Source organism: Leptosomus discolor, chromosome 6 (genome assembly GCF_034619465.1).
Source record: "Leptosomus discolor isolate bLepDis1 chromosome 6, bLepDis1.hap2, whole genome shotgun sequence".
NCBI classification, from domain to species: domain Eukaryota; kingdom Metazoa; phylum Chordata; class Aves; order Leptosomiformes; family Leptosomidae; genus Leptosomus; species Leptosomus discolor.
Genome location: NC_141396.1, coordinates 32657883 through 32672599, shown reverse-complemented (window position 1 = coordinate 32672599; position 14717 = coordinate 32657883).

Here is a 14717-nt window from a genome sequence, read left to right as displayed (position 1 = left end):
TCACCTGAAGTTACAAAGCTTATAAACTTAAGAAAAATGGTGTTTTCTATTTATTAGAACTTTTTTTCACAGAAGATTATGAATAAACAGTATTAGTTTATTTCAGGTTTTCTTCTTTTAGAAGAAACCTTCTGCTACCCAGGCTTTTCTGGATTCTCTTCTAAGCTTAGCTGAAAAGACACTTCTTTCTTGAAGACTACAGATGCCAACACGTATTTGACAGTAAGGCAACTGAAACAGTTTCTACTCTGAGCCATCTGCTCTGCTGGATGTTAGTGCCACTGTAGAAAGCACAGTTGAATGGGACATGTATTTGTATGCGCTGGCAGGCATTAAACAACAAGGATTCTGTCTTGCTCAGCAGCTCAATTCACCAGTGTCCAGTTAGCAGATGACAAAATATGCTACATGGCTTCCTATAGTGGCACATCATGTACTGTAGTGATCAGTACACAAGGAATCTACATCTCACAGTCAGGTTGCTTTGTGTTAGATGCTGCAGGAAAGTTCTAAGGAGATAAGAGACACAGGGGCCTCGCACTGTTTGTGAAATCCAGCCATAATTCAAAGTTACAACATAGCTGATTGCCACTCACCCAGGTCCACAGGTTTATACTCTTCTTTATTCTTGTTCACAGGGGTGTAGAACTGTATTTGTGAGAAATAATTAGCACCTGACTTTTGTGGAGACTTTGAGAGATAGATGTAAGCATGTTATCATGTACTGCTACCTTTCAAGATACTTTTTTTTTTTTTTCCTTATTTTGTTTTGCAGTAATTCTTTTAGAGTGGCAATGACTTACCAACCTGTCTCTTCAGGGTAAATATAAATTAGAAGCAGAAACATAATCTTTTCAGGTATGCGTGTGCATTTATAAGATTGTATTAGGCCAGAAAGAAATGGAGTCTAAAGGTAGTAATAGAGACAGATACATTTCATGTGGTGTAATACCCAGCTTGTTTTTTCTTTGTGAGTGTGAGGTGCAAAGATATTTGTTCTGAAATTAGTCACTCACCACCCATGAAGACTGGCCTGGGCTCCACTGACAAAGGCTGAAAAATGTTTGCATTTCACAGAATGCAAATATTTAAAAGATTAATCACAAGATAGAAGAAGTGTTGATGATATGCTCAGGAAGTTGTGTTTTATACAGTTTGGGGTTATGAGAGCATATACACACTTTCCACACATGCACACTCACTTCCAGCACCTAACCTGGGAACTGAAATTGTGAATCTGGTCTTGGTATGCTCCTTAGTCAATTAAAAAAAAAGGTAAGGCTCTTCCAGAAGGTGAGCAGTTTAGCTCCTTGCTTTTAAATGGATCCTCTGTTGGAGTCATTTCTCTCCACTGATTACCTAGGCAGCCTTACAAAACTCCTAGACATGGCCCATCAACACTACAGGCACGTGAATACTGAAGTATTTGTGTATGTGAGGTTTTGCCTTCACCTCCCAATGATGTGCCACAAACCATGCCTGATGCTGGGCTGATATCCAGTCAGTTTGATCTCTAGAATAGTTCAGGTTCCTCCTTATTTTTAACAGGTATTCTAGACATAATCTATGCTGTACCTGAACTGGGAGACAAAACTGGCAAATTTCAGGCTTCAGCATTATTTGTAGTATTGGGATTTTGGAAGGCACTGTTGACAGTTGAATTAAAATTGTAGTACTCTGTCTCATGTGGAAGTAGTAGCCTGTCTCATATTACCTAGTTTCCTGGCGGTGCTCTTATCAGAATTGACCTGTGACCCAAGGAGAAGCCCCAAAATGTCTCAGGGTATACCAGATGTAGAAGTGCTTCTCACCTTGATGACCTAGAGCTATATCCACTTGGCGCTGAGGATCATAGCATTTAGGTTGAACGTTATCCTGAAAGCCAACAGCTAGCTACAGTAACTGATTGTATATAGTATTTCCTTTTTGTGCAAATAAATGGCTGCTATTTTTGAAATGTCAAGGAACAGAACAGAAATTTTCTGAAAACAAGGTTTAGCTCTGATAAATTCAAGTTACGTTCCTTTGTATACAAAGCAGATTTGCTCTGAAGTCACAGTACCCAATTATTCTACGGAGTTGAGCATAAATGCATAACGAGGTTAAAATATTGCTGATGGAACCTATGCTAATAGATTATATGTTTGGACGGATTAGGAGAGCAATGCATGGGTGAAAAAGCTTCAGTGGACTGGAGAATCTCTCATCAAACATCAGAGAAATTGTTGTGCTAGGGGTTTTCACTCCTACGCATCATCAGCTGAAGAACCCGTATCAGCCAAGTCTCTGAAAATTTGCAAATACCTTTAAACACAGCTAGTTGGAGAGAGAGGTTAAGAAAGGAAAGTACCTGAGCTGTGCTGATCTATACTTCAAAGTGAAGAGATGCTTAGACCAGAAAAAATAAAACAGAGGAGTGGGGAGTCCTGAAGCCTACCTCAAAGTTATTAAAAAATATTACTATTACTAGATTTAGATTAGCTATTAGGAAGAAATTCTTCACTGTGAGGGTGGTGAGGCACTGGAACAGGTTGCCTGGAGAAGCTATGGCTGCCCCCTCCCTGGCAGTGTTCATGACCAGGTTGGATGGGGCTTTGAGCAACCTGGTCTAGTGGAAGGTGTCACATGGCAGGGGGGTTGGAATTAGATGATCTTTAAGGTTCCTTCCAACCCAAACCATTCTTTGATTCTACTGATTGCTTATGCTGTTATGAACAGCACTTTGCTTGATTAATAATAAAAATAACCAAGTTTTGTGGAGATTACTAACATTTCTCGTGTTTGTGGGAGACAGAAAGTCTCTTGAAGAGACAGCAGGTATTTTTGACAGCAAGGTATATCCTCTCAGATAAAGCTTCGCCTTCTTTTCAGAAACAGCTGAAACACTTCGGCTAATATTAAAAGCAACAACAATAACAAATTAAAACAGCAAATCAGGCCAAGACACATGCTAGATACAGAAATCATTCCAGATAGTAAATTTCTAGCTAAACCCAAATGCAGAGAACCAAAAATGGGATCTGGTACTAGAAAGCATCTGGTAGTTTTACTAATTGGCAATGTGACCCTAATTGGTCATTAGAGGACCAGTAATGTCCTAGCAATAATATTATGCCTGCTTCAGCAGTGAGTCTTCAAAGAAACTGTCTGTAGCCTGCAACAGCAGGTACTGCTAGGTGAGAATTAATTCCTGCACCTGTAGGGTAGGACTGATTACCTGAGACAACTGCCTAAGAGGGCAGGGGTGCAAAAGCAATAGGAACAGGTCTTTTCTGTGTTTCTAAGTAGTGAGGAATATTTCACCATAAAGGAAGCAGGACTGATTTCTTTTAGCAAAAGAGTTTGAAACTTATATTGTCCTACTAAAACCAACAGCATCTGTAGTGCTCAGACAAGGCATACTTTGTTTCATAATTTTGACAGCCTGCTTTCTTCTCTTACACCTCTATTTCTGCTCTTGTCAGATGCATCCTAATTGCAGACCCACAAACCAGTGAGTTTCATGGGTCAAGAGATCTTTAGCCATTTTGGGATTACATAGTATTAATAATCCACTTTGTTTCAGTCCGTTAAAACAGTGACCTTGTGGAGAAAAGAAATATTTCCACAAAAAACCCTGTTAGCCCCTTTAGTACATTTGTGATATTTTATAGCATTTAAATCCATTAAGAATACAGTTCAGGAGTGTAAACAAGCATAGCGAGATGTTATACTTGCTAGTAAATTGCCTGGCCTTTGGCCATTAAAATTCAGATTGTTAAATATAAGGATAGAGATAGATTTAAAATAGGATCTCAGTTTAAAGGAACCTGTCAAGATACTTCCCCATCATCTTTAAGATATCTCCCCTCAGGTTGTTCTTTATATAACAAGACCCTAAGGAGCTTGAAATTAAAGTCTGTTTTGGCTTTGCTTGTCTTTTTTATTTTTTTTAAACAGTTACTTGTCTCTGTTAAATGCAGACAATTTGTTTATTGTAGGCTAGCACAGAAAACATCACTGTTGTTTCAGTGTGAGGTGTGATGAGGGAAATCTGAAGAACATATTTGAAAGGAGAAACTGGAGGAATAAAGAACATGAAATCCCTTTCAGAATGTTTGCTGGAAAATAGGAAAAATGACATATATAACATAAATTCTGATTTGTTTGAGTATGCAAACACATTCATCAAAGTATTTTTTCCTGGTAATGCTGAAATTAACCATACATACACTGCCAGTATGCACTGTACATGCTGGTTTGTGTGCTTGTGCTCACATGAAGTAGTCTGAATAATAAAACCTGAGAAAGCTGGAACAAAATGTCCTCTTCAGTCTTTGAAATTTCTCTGTTGGCTTCTTTGGAATTGGCAGGTGCCCTCCCAAACTCCTTCGCTGCAGTCAGGCCACATTACCTGTTGGGTGAAAAAAAAATCAAGCTGACTAATTTTGAATGTAGTTTTAAGGATGCTCTATGAAAAAAGCTTATTTAACTTGGACATTATCAACATTGCTTAGAAGTGTGCAATATTATTTTCAGAATAACTTTTGGTCTGTGTTTTTGTGCATGCTTAGTTATCATAATTTCAGAACAAAGATGTTAATTTGAAATCTTACCCAGTTCATACAGCTATTGGTAGCTGAAATGTTGGAAGAGCTTTGATTTGGTTGCTGACAAAGAAGAAAGGAAGTTCAGGCTGAGATCGTGGCAAGCTTATGTGCCTGTGAGGCAAAGGATGCAGGTGCTTTAAGGGTCATTGTATTGACATATTTGATTCAAAGATAGAAAACAAATGCAGTATTAGCTTTAAAATCACTTGTTAGGAGCATTTGTAAGCATTACAAGGCAGTGTTTCCATCTCACAGTGACTCCTGGAATGAATAAGGATAACTAAACTTTAATACATAAGCGACAGCAACTGCCTTTCACGTGTACAGTGATTTATTCAGTTTCTCAAATCATTTTGTCACTTCACTATTTAAAATATTAAACACAAATTGGGTGTGGTGGACTCTTCACAGTGGGTATCAATATTTAGCCTAAACATCAGCAAAAATGGTTGACACTGGTTCATGTTAGAATTTACAATTTTGATGTTAAGAGAACAGAGGCAGTGAGAACGATCTCCTGTATGAGTAGGGGTCATGGGAGCTCTGGCTTGCCTGATTTTGTCAAAGGAGAACCCCGGGCAGGAATTCAGGCTTGTCATCTGCACAGCTCTCAGCAGCTTGTGGCACATCACTCTCAAACACTGCCTTAATTTTAGTAAGTCTTCTCTAAAGCCCACTGAATATGAAATCTCCTACCAGCTGTAGCAGGCTTTGGACAAGCATTTTTTTTTTTATGTGAAAACAGAAATGGGAATTACAGTAACCACACTTTTTCAACACTCATGAAAAAGAACTGTGTCCTTCATCAGCTTACGTTAGAAGTATCTTGCTAGCTCAAATGTTTTATTTCAGCAACAAAGCGGGGGGTTGAACTATTTTTGCATTTTTGGGGTGTATAATTATTTTTTCCTCTTTGTTCATTTTTTCACCAGTGGCCACAGCATGCTCATTGTTGCCTGCAGATCAAGTTCCAAACAAGACAGCTGTTCTGATTTGGGCACAGGGTAGACAGCATCTCCCTGGCAACTGGAGCTGCACAAAATCTGCCTGCGTGGCTCTGCCTGATACTTTTGTTCCTTCTCTCATTTAGTAGCCATCACTCACGTGGGAACAGACACTGCAGGACTAGGTAGGATACACAAGTAATGGAACCTCGGCAACAGCATATGTTTTCATTTCCTGCACAATGGGATCCTGATACCCTTTCAAAACTTGTTTCATATTTAAAAAGTATTCTTGTGTGCTCAAACATATACACATAAGGCTAGGTTTCATTGTGTGTGTGAAAATATTCTCCAGGTACTTGCTATCAGTATAGGGTTTGCTTTAGTTAACTACAGTGTTGAAGCCAGCATAGAAAGCAGAAGGACATAAACTGCCTTGTTGAATAAGGGACCTTTATGCACATTGACTGTCACTTTGGTTTTATATTTCTCTGTTAAAGAAAATTAGCAGTTGTTTTTATTGGCAAAAAATACTTCTGAATTATTGGAGACATTACTCTATACCTGACATCAACATCTGCTGGAATGCCAGCTCCTTCACCCACCAGGAACAAAAATCTAGATGGCTTTGGAAAGTCCCTTGATACAAAACATTAAGGCTGTTGAATCAGTGGCACCTTGATACTTTTAAACATTCTTGTCCTTACTGTATGGACACTGTCCAGACGATATAAACCAGAAAGTTTGAAGCCAAGTGTGAGCTTAGTTATAGTCTAGAGGTACCAACAAGCCCTTCTATTTGGGAAAATGTCCTTGAGAGCTGACTCTCCATTTGCTGCCAGTGAATGTGCACACATAGATTACAGGTATCGGTGAATCTGCTCCACTCTGCCTCTGTGTTTGGCCTTGGGAATTCCCAGGCTTACCTTGCTCTTGCTGACTTCAGTGGGAGGTCTTGGCTTCTCCTGTCACTGTACTGTAAAATTCCATTTTATACTACTTGGAAAGGCAGGGAAAATCCTATCTCTGTGGCTTTCATATCCTCTCCCTTCCTATTGAGAGAAAAGGGGGAGGGGGAAATTGAGTAACTTAGAAAAGGTAACTGGGAGCCCCTTAGAGAGGGGAAGCATTGCATTAGCAGAGCTGGGCCATCTCCCTCTACGACTGCATAGACAGCCTTGTTTTGGGGACCTGCAGCTATCACTGCTACTTCACTCACCTTGCTGCCTGTGGCACTGAGGAGTGTGCACCTTAGCTCAGAGTAATAGTCCTCCCTCTTGCTTGTGACCCAACCCAAAACCTCCACAGGGGAATGACAGGAGCTCTACAAATGCACCCACCTACATGGAGCTGCTTTCCTTGCCGATGTGCACCAGTGCCCACTTGTCTATGAGTGCAGGACAGAGGGATGCCTGCAGTTGGAAAGTCCAACTGCTGGATGGGAAGAGCAAATGGTGATGTGAGGCTTGGATACAAAAAAAAGATGTAATATTAGAGAGAAAGTATGTAAAAATAAGTTACCATGGCTGTTATCAAAAGCTTATTGTGGCTGTTCCCACAATTAACAGCTTTCATCGTGTCAGTTTAGTACTCTCTCCTCATGGAGATTTGCCTCTTATACACCCTTGAAAGCATTTTAGTTCCTTTTTTTCATTAGTCTGTATACACTAGGTGGGTTGCCTGGCTTTGAGCGTAATTGCTGCCAGATGCCTAGTTAACATATACGTATACTCAGTGAAAAACAACCTGCCAAGAATACTTACCTAATGACCCAGCCACTGCTAATTACTTGCTTGTGCAAACAAGACTTCCATTTGCCAGATATAGTGCTGAGTGATGCAAAAACTGAAACAAAACCATATACATGCAAAAGATGTTTTGTGAGAGACATGGACTACAGCAAATGGCATGTCTGGGGGCACTGCCAAGGGCCTCCACCCTTCTTGCTTGAGGGTGTGATTACTTCCTTCTAGTGCAACTGGGCACTAATTACAGCTTTATGGTCACTGGGCAGCAGCTAGGGTGGCTGGAGAAAGCAAGGTCTTGTAGCTTTGCTGCTTGAGAGGGGATCATTGCTTGGGACAAAGGGGTTTTCTGTCAGCAAGAAGGAGGAATATAGATTTTCCTAAAGTCATGAGGTCTCTGGCAAACCAGAAGGCATTGTGCTGCTTTATTAGAGAAGGGGAATAGAAAAGCAGCATGAGAGAGATATGACTAATAACAACCGGAGGCCTCTGGCCTGGGTTTTGTTTGGTTTGGGTGTTTTTTTCTGTGGGTTTTTTTTTGTTTTGTTTTTGGTTTTTTGTTTTGTAGTTTGACTCTTTCTGTGAAGGTTAACTAGGGAAAAACTTCTTCTCCGCCAGAAAGCTTTCCAGACTAAAGTATTGCAGCCATGCCTCCTGGCTCCTTGGTCTCTGAAGGTTGCAGGGCCAATTGTTCGGTTGAACAGCTTTCTGGAAAACAGGCAATTCTCCTTCTCTTCCTAGAATTTGGGACTTCAATAGCTTTAGAGTCACTTCCATGTAGGAAAGTAGCACATTTGAGCTATTCATCTGTTTTATTTTAAATTCAAAGGTAAGACTTATGTTTCTGCCTCTCCTGTACTTCCTTACTGTGTTGTAAGTTTTAAATGAAAAGACTGGGAAGAAGAGAGTGGTCTAGTATAGGATCTTGGAAACCAACAGTTAATGGAATTACAATGTTTGGGGCAGAAAGTTTGGTGGGAGACCTGGAAAATCAAGCTGGGAACACACAAACTGCCCTTCATCTATGGAAGCTTTGCAAAGCACCATCACCAGAGTAGCAGAATAAGTTGATGTCTGTGGCATTTAGGCTACCTCTGCCTGTCTGTACAAGCATGTAACAAACTAGTTGGTGTGTGTAGGACTTTCTGGGGGAAGGTGAATTAAATTCTGTGGATGCTGCTAACTTCCCAGCTGTACCTCTCTACACCCACCTTTGGGTCAGGTGTTTGCTGGTTAGAACTTACCTATAAAAAAGGCTCTTGATTTCCAAGGGTAAAGTAAATGTGAACTTCCTCAAATTGGCTTGCTAATATGCTCCTTCCTGCTCACTGTGTGCTGAAAATTAAAGACTAATTCTCTCTGCATGCCTACTTAGTATTTCATCTCTCTTGCAGAAGTTTTAGGGACCTTTTTATGAGCTGATGTCAATATTTTTGTGCTAGCTGCTGTTCAGAGCGAGAGCCCCTGGGAGCAGGGCTTGTTGAAGTGCAGTCCTGGCTTTTACAGATAGGCTGCCTGATAGAGTGCTATTTCTTGGTGATTTCTCATTCCTCTGAGGTAGCAAAATAAACAATGGAAATAATTTATGCTTGACTCTGATCTACAGCTTTTCTCAGACCTTGGCATAGATCCATTAGAAAGCAAGTTGTCCTGGCTGAATTCCCTAGTGAAAAGGAGCTGAGTACTTAATTTTATTTCCCATCAGTGTATATCACAAAACTAGTCTAGCATTAATTGCACAGCAACCGTTGTGCAGCAAAGTATCTCTGACTGCAGTGATGGGGGGAGAGGTCAGAAAGCAGGCCTGAGGTGTGTGGAGTTTCATCCAAAGCCTAATTAGGTTTAGAAGACCTTTCCATTTGGATCAGGCTTTGGATCTGACCCTAGAAGAGCAGCCTCAGGCAAGGACAGGCAGAAAAGATTCAGAGAGCTGGAGGAAAACAGTCCAGCTTTTGCATGTGCTATTCTCAACTGATATAACTTTTAGAAATCCCAGCTTACATGAACGGTTGAAGACTTTCTCAAACTCTACACCTATTATAGTATGTAATCTCTAGTTAAATCTTAGTCCACTGCCACCTTTAGGAGGAGAAACTAACAAGAAAGTTATTCATGGAAATGCATGGATGCTATACTATCCCATGAGAAAACCTCTCTTTGTTTTGCCCGCCTGCTCCTTTTTTAAGGAACTTTTTCCATCTCTCCCTACAGATAGGAGAAAGAGGGAGGAGGACTTTAAAAAAGGATCAGAGTTCTCAAACTTTGATTGTTCTCAAAGCAGAAGTTTCAAAAGGCCCCAGGGAGATTATTTTAGTTGGGAAATTTGTTCTCTGTATATCCAAAATGATTTATTAAGATCCTAGAAATTCTCTTGCTCCATGCAAGAGGGAGTCTCCTCTCAGTCAATCTCCAAAAATCTGTTTCAACAGCAGCACTTTCATTTTTGCAATTTTCCATTGATTTACTTCCTGGTGCCTGTCATAAATCACATAATGCTTTATGGTTTGGGTTTTTTTGGTTTGGTTTTATTTTGTTTTTTGTTGGTGGTTTTTTTTTTTTTTGTAAGCTTTCTTTATGGATACATATCCAGCTACGACAATTCCTCACCAAGCCTTAGGAGGAAAGCTAATCAAGACAATTGATGTAACACAGCATTCAGTCTCATTTCTAAAGAGTAATAACTTTGTAGTACCTGACCTGAAACTCCAAATTCTGGGTCTCTTTTAACTGATCAGAGCAAATAGCTACTTAGTTTTTAATAAATTCACCAGGTAGGATCACTGAACGAAAGCACCTGACTGTCTCCAGGTCAGTAATAAGTGAGAGTATAAACAAAGACAAAAGAGCTAAAACCCAAATCATCACGGTTACTGTAATCAGGTATCTGCAACAGTTTGTTGAAACGTTGCTCTGTCTGAATGGTTGTGGAAAAACCTGCTTGTTTAAAAAGAAAAATAATGGTGGATTCTGGAAGAAGAAACAACAAACAGCATTAGTCACAGAGAATGATAATCCTTTCTATTTGCTTTTAAACCATCTTCTAGAATTCTTTACCAGAAATACACGCTTACATTAAAGTAATGCTTCTCTATTGAATTTTAGAAGGGTATTTCCCTCCACAAAACTAGCTGAAAACAAATCTATTCTGCAGTACCTGCTAGTGAGGACAAGAAATGTACTCGACTCCCACATTTCTCTGTTACTCTGTTGTACTTGCAGATATATATGGCTGTTGTATCCAACATGACCTTATTCAATGTGCTTTCTGAATATTTAATTCTGTGGAGATTTTAGTCTCTTGGACAACTCTTGAATAGCTCCGAAGTAACTTTTCCATCCTTTTGCTTTGCCCATTTCAGGGTACTGTTGCAAATGATGATACTCCTCAGCTGTGAGGGCAGGATAAAAGGCTCATTCAGTCCATGGCTTGTTCCACAGAGTGGATAATGTTGTTTGTAGGACAATGCTGTAAGCCACTTCAGTGAACTGATTGATGCAGGTTGGTTGCGTTCCCCGGAGATCAGGGTTAGACTGTGGCCATACAAACCCATTGACAGAGCTGCAGAGCTGGAGGAAGATTATGGTAGCATCTGGGGCTGCTCAGGGAAGGATGGAAAACCTTAAACTATGCTTTGCTGTGAGAAAGGCCCTGACTTGCAACCATATTGGAAGCTCACATGTTACTAGCTCTGGTTTCTTGTTGTTTTCTATTAGAATTGTTTTGCGTAGCTCATACAGTTTAGGCAAATGAAGAGCTTGGGAAGTTTCTCTGACAGAGGCATTTACAGTTCTGTTTTTAAAATGCAGCAAGGATGCAATCTTTAAGGAGATACAAATGGCACCTCAAATTCTCTGGGGATATTTTGACCCAAGGAGCAAACCTATTTTCCTCTCAATTGACTCTGTAATGAAAGGATGGAATCCTGGAAACATTTATTAGCTGATAGGTGAGCTGGAGAGAGACAAGTACTTTGGTGAGTCTTTATTAATTAGTAAATGCAGATGTCGGAGACACCAAACAATATGAATCCCGTACTAGCAGCAGTGCAGCTCACGTTGCTTGCCTGTCTTTCTGCAACTTAAATTCTCTGCATGTTAGCTTGGCAAGAGGTAATATTTTAAAAAGCCATTACTGTTAAATCAATGCTGTTGAAAGAAGATTGGTCTTCTCAAAAGTGCTAATAACTCATCAAACTGCATTACAAGGTGGCTGGTTTAAGAGGTATTTGAATGTGAAATTAGAGCGTGATTCTACTGGTATAATATAACGTATGTGTTTGTCAGAGATGAACTGCAAACAACATTGTGCTTGCTTGCAGTGTTGCTTACAGCAGTTTCAAGTCGGCATGCTTAGACAGGCAAGGTGAACAAGAAGATAAATTTGCAAAGCTTGCAGCTTTTTCAAGTGTTGTGGCTCTGCCTTTTGTCCTTTTTCCTGTTTTGTGAAGTCTCAGTCACAAAGCATAATGGTTTTCTGCACTGTCAATCTTCTTAGGGTGTTGGGCCATCCAAGAAGCTGAATGCTGGCACCAGCACAGATCATTTCAGCGCTGACAGGATCTGTCAGGATATATATATGAATAATGGTGAAAGACAGCATGTCTCCAAATCCAAGGTGAAATCATGAGTGGGACCTTGTAGTTATTTTGTTAAATATTTTCTTTCCTCTTGAATTTGAGGTACCCGCTGCCCTTCTGTGACCTTACAAGATAAGTGTCTTGGAAGATTTCCAGCAAAATATTCACAGCTGAATGTTGTTCCTGCAGTTGGGGAGTCTGACTTTTACAGTAAGGCTGATATAAAGAACTATTCATTAGAATCAGAATATTCATCTTGCTTTACATGTTTACTTCACTGTATGCCTGTCCACAGGCTCATTCTGTGGCTGCTGCAGTAGCATGCCTATATAGGAGCCTGCAGGGCTGCTGGCTCCCCTTGCAAACACCTTGCATTTCACCAGTTGCACAGTCCCTTTTAGCAATCCTGTGTCAGCCTGAGCAGGTTTCTGGCCACCACACACCCCGAGGGCATGCTATTTGCTTTCATTTGTTTATTCGTCTCTCTACCAGGGTAATTCTGAGATTAAGGTACATAAGAACATATGTTTAGCTCTACTGTATGGAAACTGGATGTACTGATAGGTTGCTGTTACCTCAGAAAAATGCCAAAGCAAGACCATTAGTCTTTCATTTAGGATGCAAACCCTGGATCTAGGTGTTCTTTTCTTTTGCTTGGAAGAGAGAGATGCAAACCATTGATGCCAGAGATCAATATACGCTGTGTCCTATGTTCCTATTTTCTTCTCTGTGGTTTCCCAGCTCTGGTATTCACTGCGGAGTAAGTGAATATAGTTAAATGCGCTATCATTCTCAGCCTATTGAACGTCACATCTGTAGTTCATTAGCATCCAAATGCCTTTAAGCTGATTGTCTCCTTGGTCACACTGCTCCAGAGTTTACAGGATGAAAGCACCAAAAGTTTAGAAAAAACGGGTTGCATTGTTGCTGAAGGGAATCTGTGATTAATGGAGGTTTGCACATGTACTGTATCGAGGAAATAAAAAATGCAAAGGATTTTTCTCTTTGTTATTCCAGTGTGTTCACACTTAAAAAATTAGACAAACTTTACTGGAGAATATGAAGCAGTTTATTCATAGCCTTCCTACATTTTGCAGAGCTTATGTAGATAATTAAGAAAGCGGTTATGAACTGAATAATTGCCAGGCTGGTCTCTTCTAAGGAGTTAGTTTGAATTGGAGTGAGGTAAGAGAAAGGATTCTTCCTAACCTTTCTCTGTCAGATTCTCAGCTATGCTGGGCTGGGGTTGAAATGGGGATGGACTCACAAAGAAGAAAACAGAATAGTATGACTGTGTTTTGGTTAGCAGATCTATCAATCTGTGTCGACTGAAGCATAACTGAAGTATAACATTTTTATTGGGAGCGGTGCTCTACTTGTTCAGTAGTGGACTAAATGGAGACACTGCAGTGTGAGAGTGAAGTGCTTAATGTGGAAGTCCAAGCCTAGGCTGGCTGGGGTGCTGTGCCTCAGCAAGGAAGTGTGTTAGCAGATCCAAGTGAGATAATTTCTTATGCCTGTTATCCACTGGTAATGGCATTACTAGAAGTTCACTGGGCAATAAAAAAAATATGATAACCAAATGGTGCAAAGAGATAAAAGCTGCTATCTACTCAAAATAAAAAGGTCACTAGGGTCACGAAAGAAACATTGCTGGAGCCATTTGCATTGTCAGCTCTTTTCATGAAAATCCCTGACTGCAAAACTTTGAGGCAGCGCAGCCTGGCAGCTCCGGGATTTACCTTCACAAGGGAGGATAAGCTTGGCAAAAATCAAGCTATTAAAGTGTCTGGATCTCTTGCCCCATTGAAAATGAGATCCTTTGTCTCCAGCGGCAAAAGAGCAGGGGAAGCATCTGATCTACCGGGGGGGGGGGGGGGGGGGGGGGGGGGGTGCGGGGGAGCAACACCCACCAGTGGCTCGACTGGGGACCACAACCTGCCAGGTTCACTGAGGCAACTGCGTGCACTCAGGTGTGGTTGAAGGTTCTTTGTTTCACCTTTTGGTTTGCTGACTCAGGTGTTGGCAGCTCATGCAGCCAGCTTGAGCTGCACAGGAATATAACTAGGACCTGCCAGTTTAGCCTGTAAGGGGAGTGCAGCATGGACTGTTCATCTTGCTCAGCTGAATGGTTTATGCTTTGCCTGGTTACGCTGCTGGGGCATTCTGTCATTTTTCAGTTTGCTGAATGCAGATACAAGTAATGTATACATTTCAGGCCTGCTACTGCCCAACGTTATTTATGAATTAACATTTGCTTTTATCATTAGGTAGAAGTAGTTTAAGTGAATACATACTGAATGCATAAATCTGCCAAGCCCACTCAAATAGGGGACAGCATTTGGAAAATAGCATGCCAATTTAGGCAAATTTCAGAGAAAATGTTTTTTCAATCCTCATGGCCCAGAGTGAACATGATTTGAAGGCTCATTTCTGATGCAGTGATACAGTGGCAGAGCTTCTTTAAACAAAATAAACCTTTATATATTAAAGCCTGCTGAGGTATCAAAGAGTCATTGCGGGAGCTGCGTGAGGACACTGACACGATCAATGTGATCTAACAAGTGAACCTTTATTTCCGTGTTTCCAGTGCAATTTATAACCCTCGACCACACCCAATAAATACTGATTGGCTTCATCGCAAATAACAGCCCATAGTCCAACCTGACTGGCCACATTGCGAGTCATGTTCAAGTCACGTTCACAAATGTTCACACCCATCTTCTTCAAGAAATTAAACCCGGGTCATTAATGGCGGCTGTCTCTTCTCCTGCACCTGTAAGATGTTCATGCCCCCTGCACCGGAAGTTGTTTATGCTTTCAGCAGTTCCGGTAGGTCCCAGCTCAGGTTCTCTGGAAAGG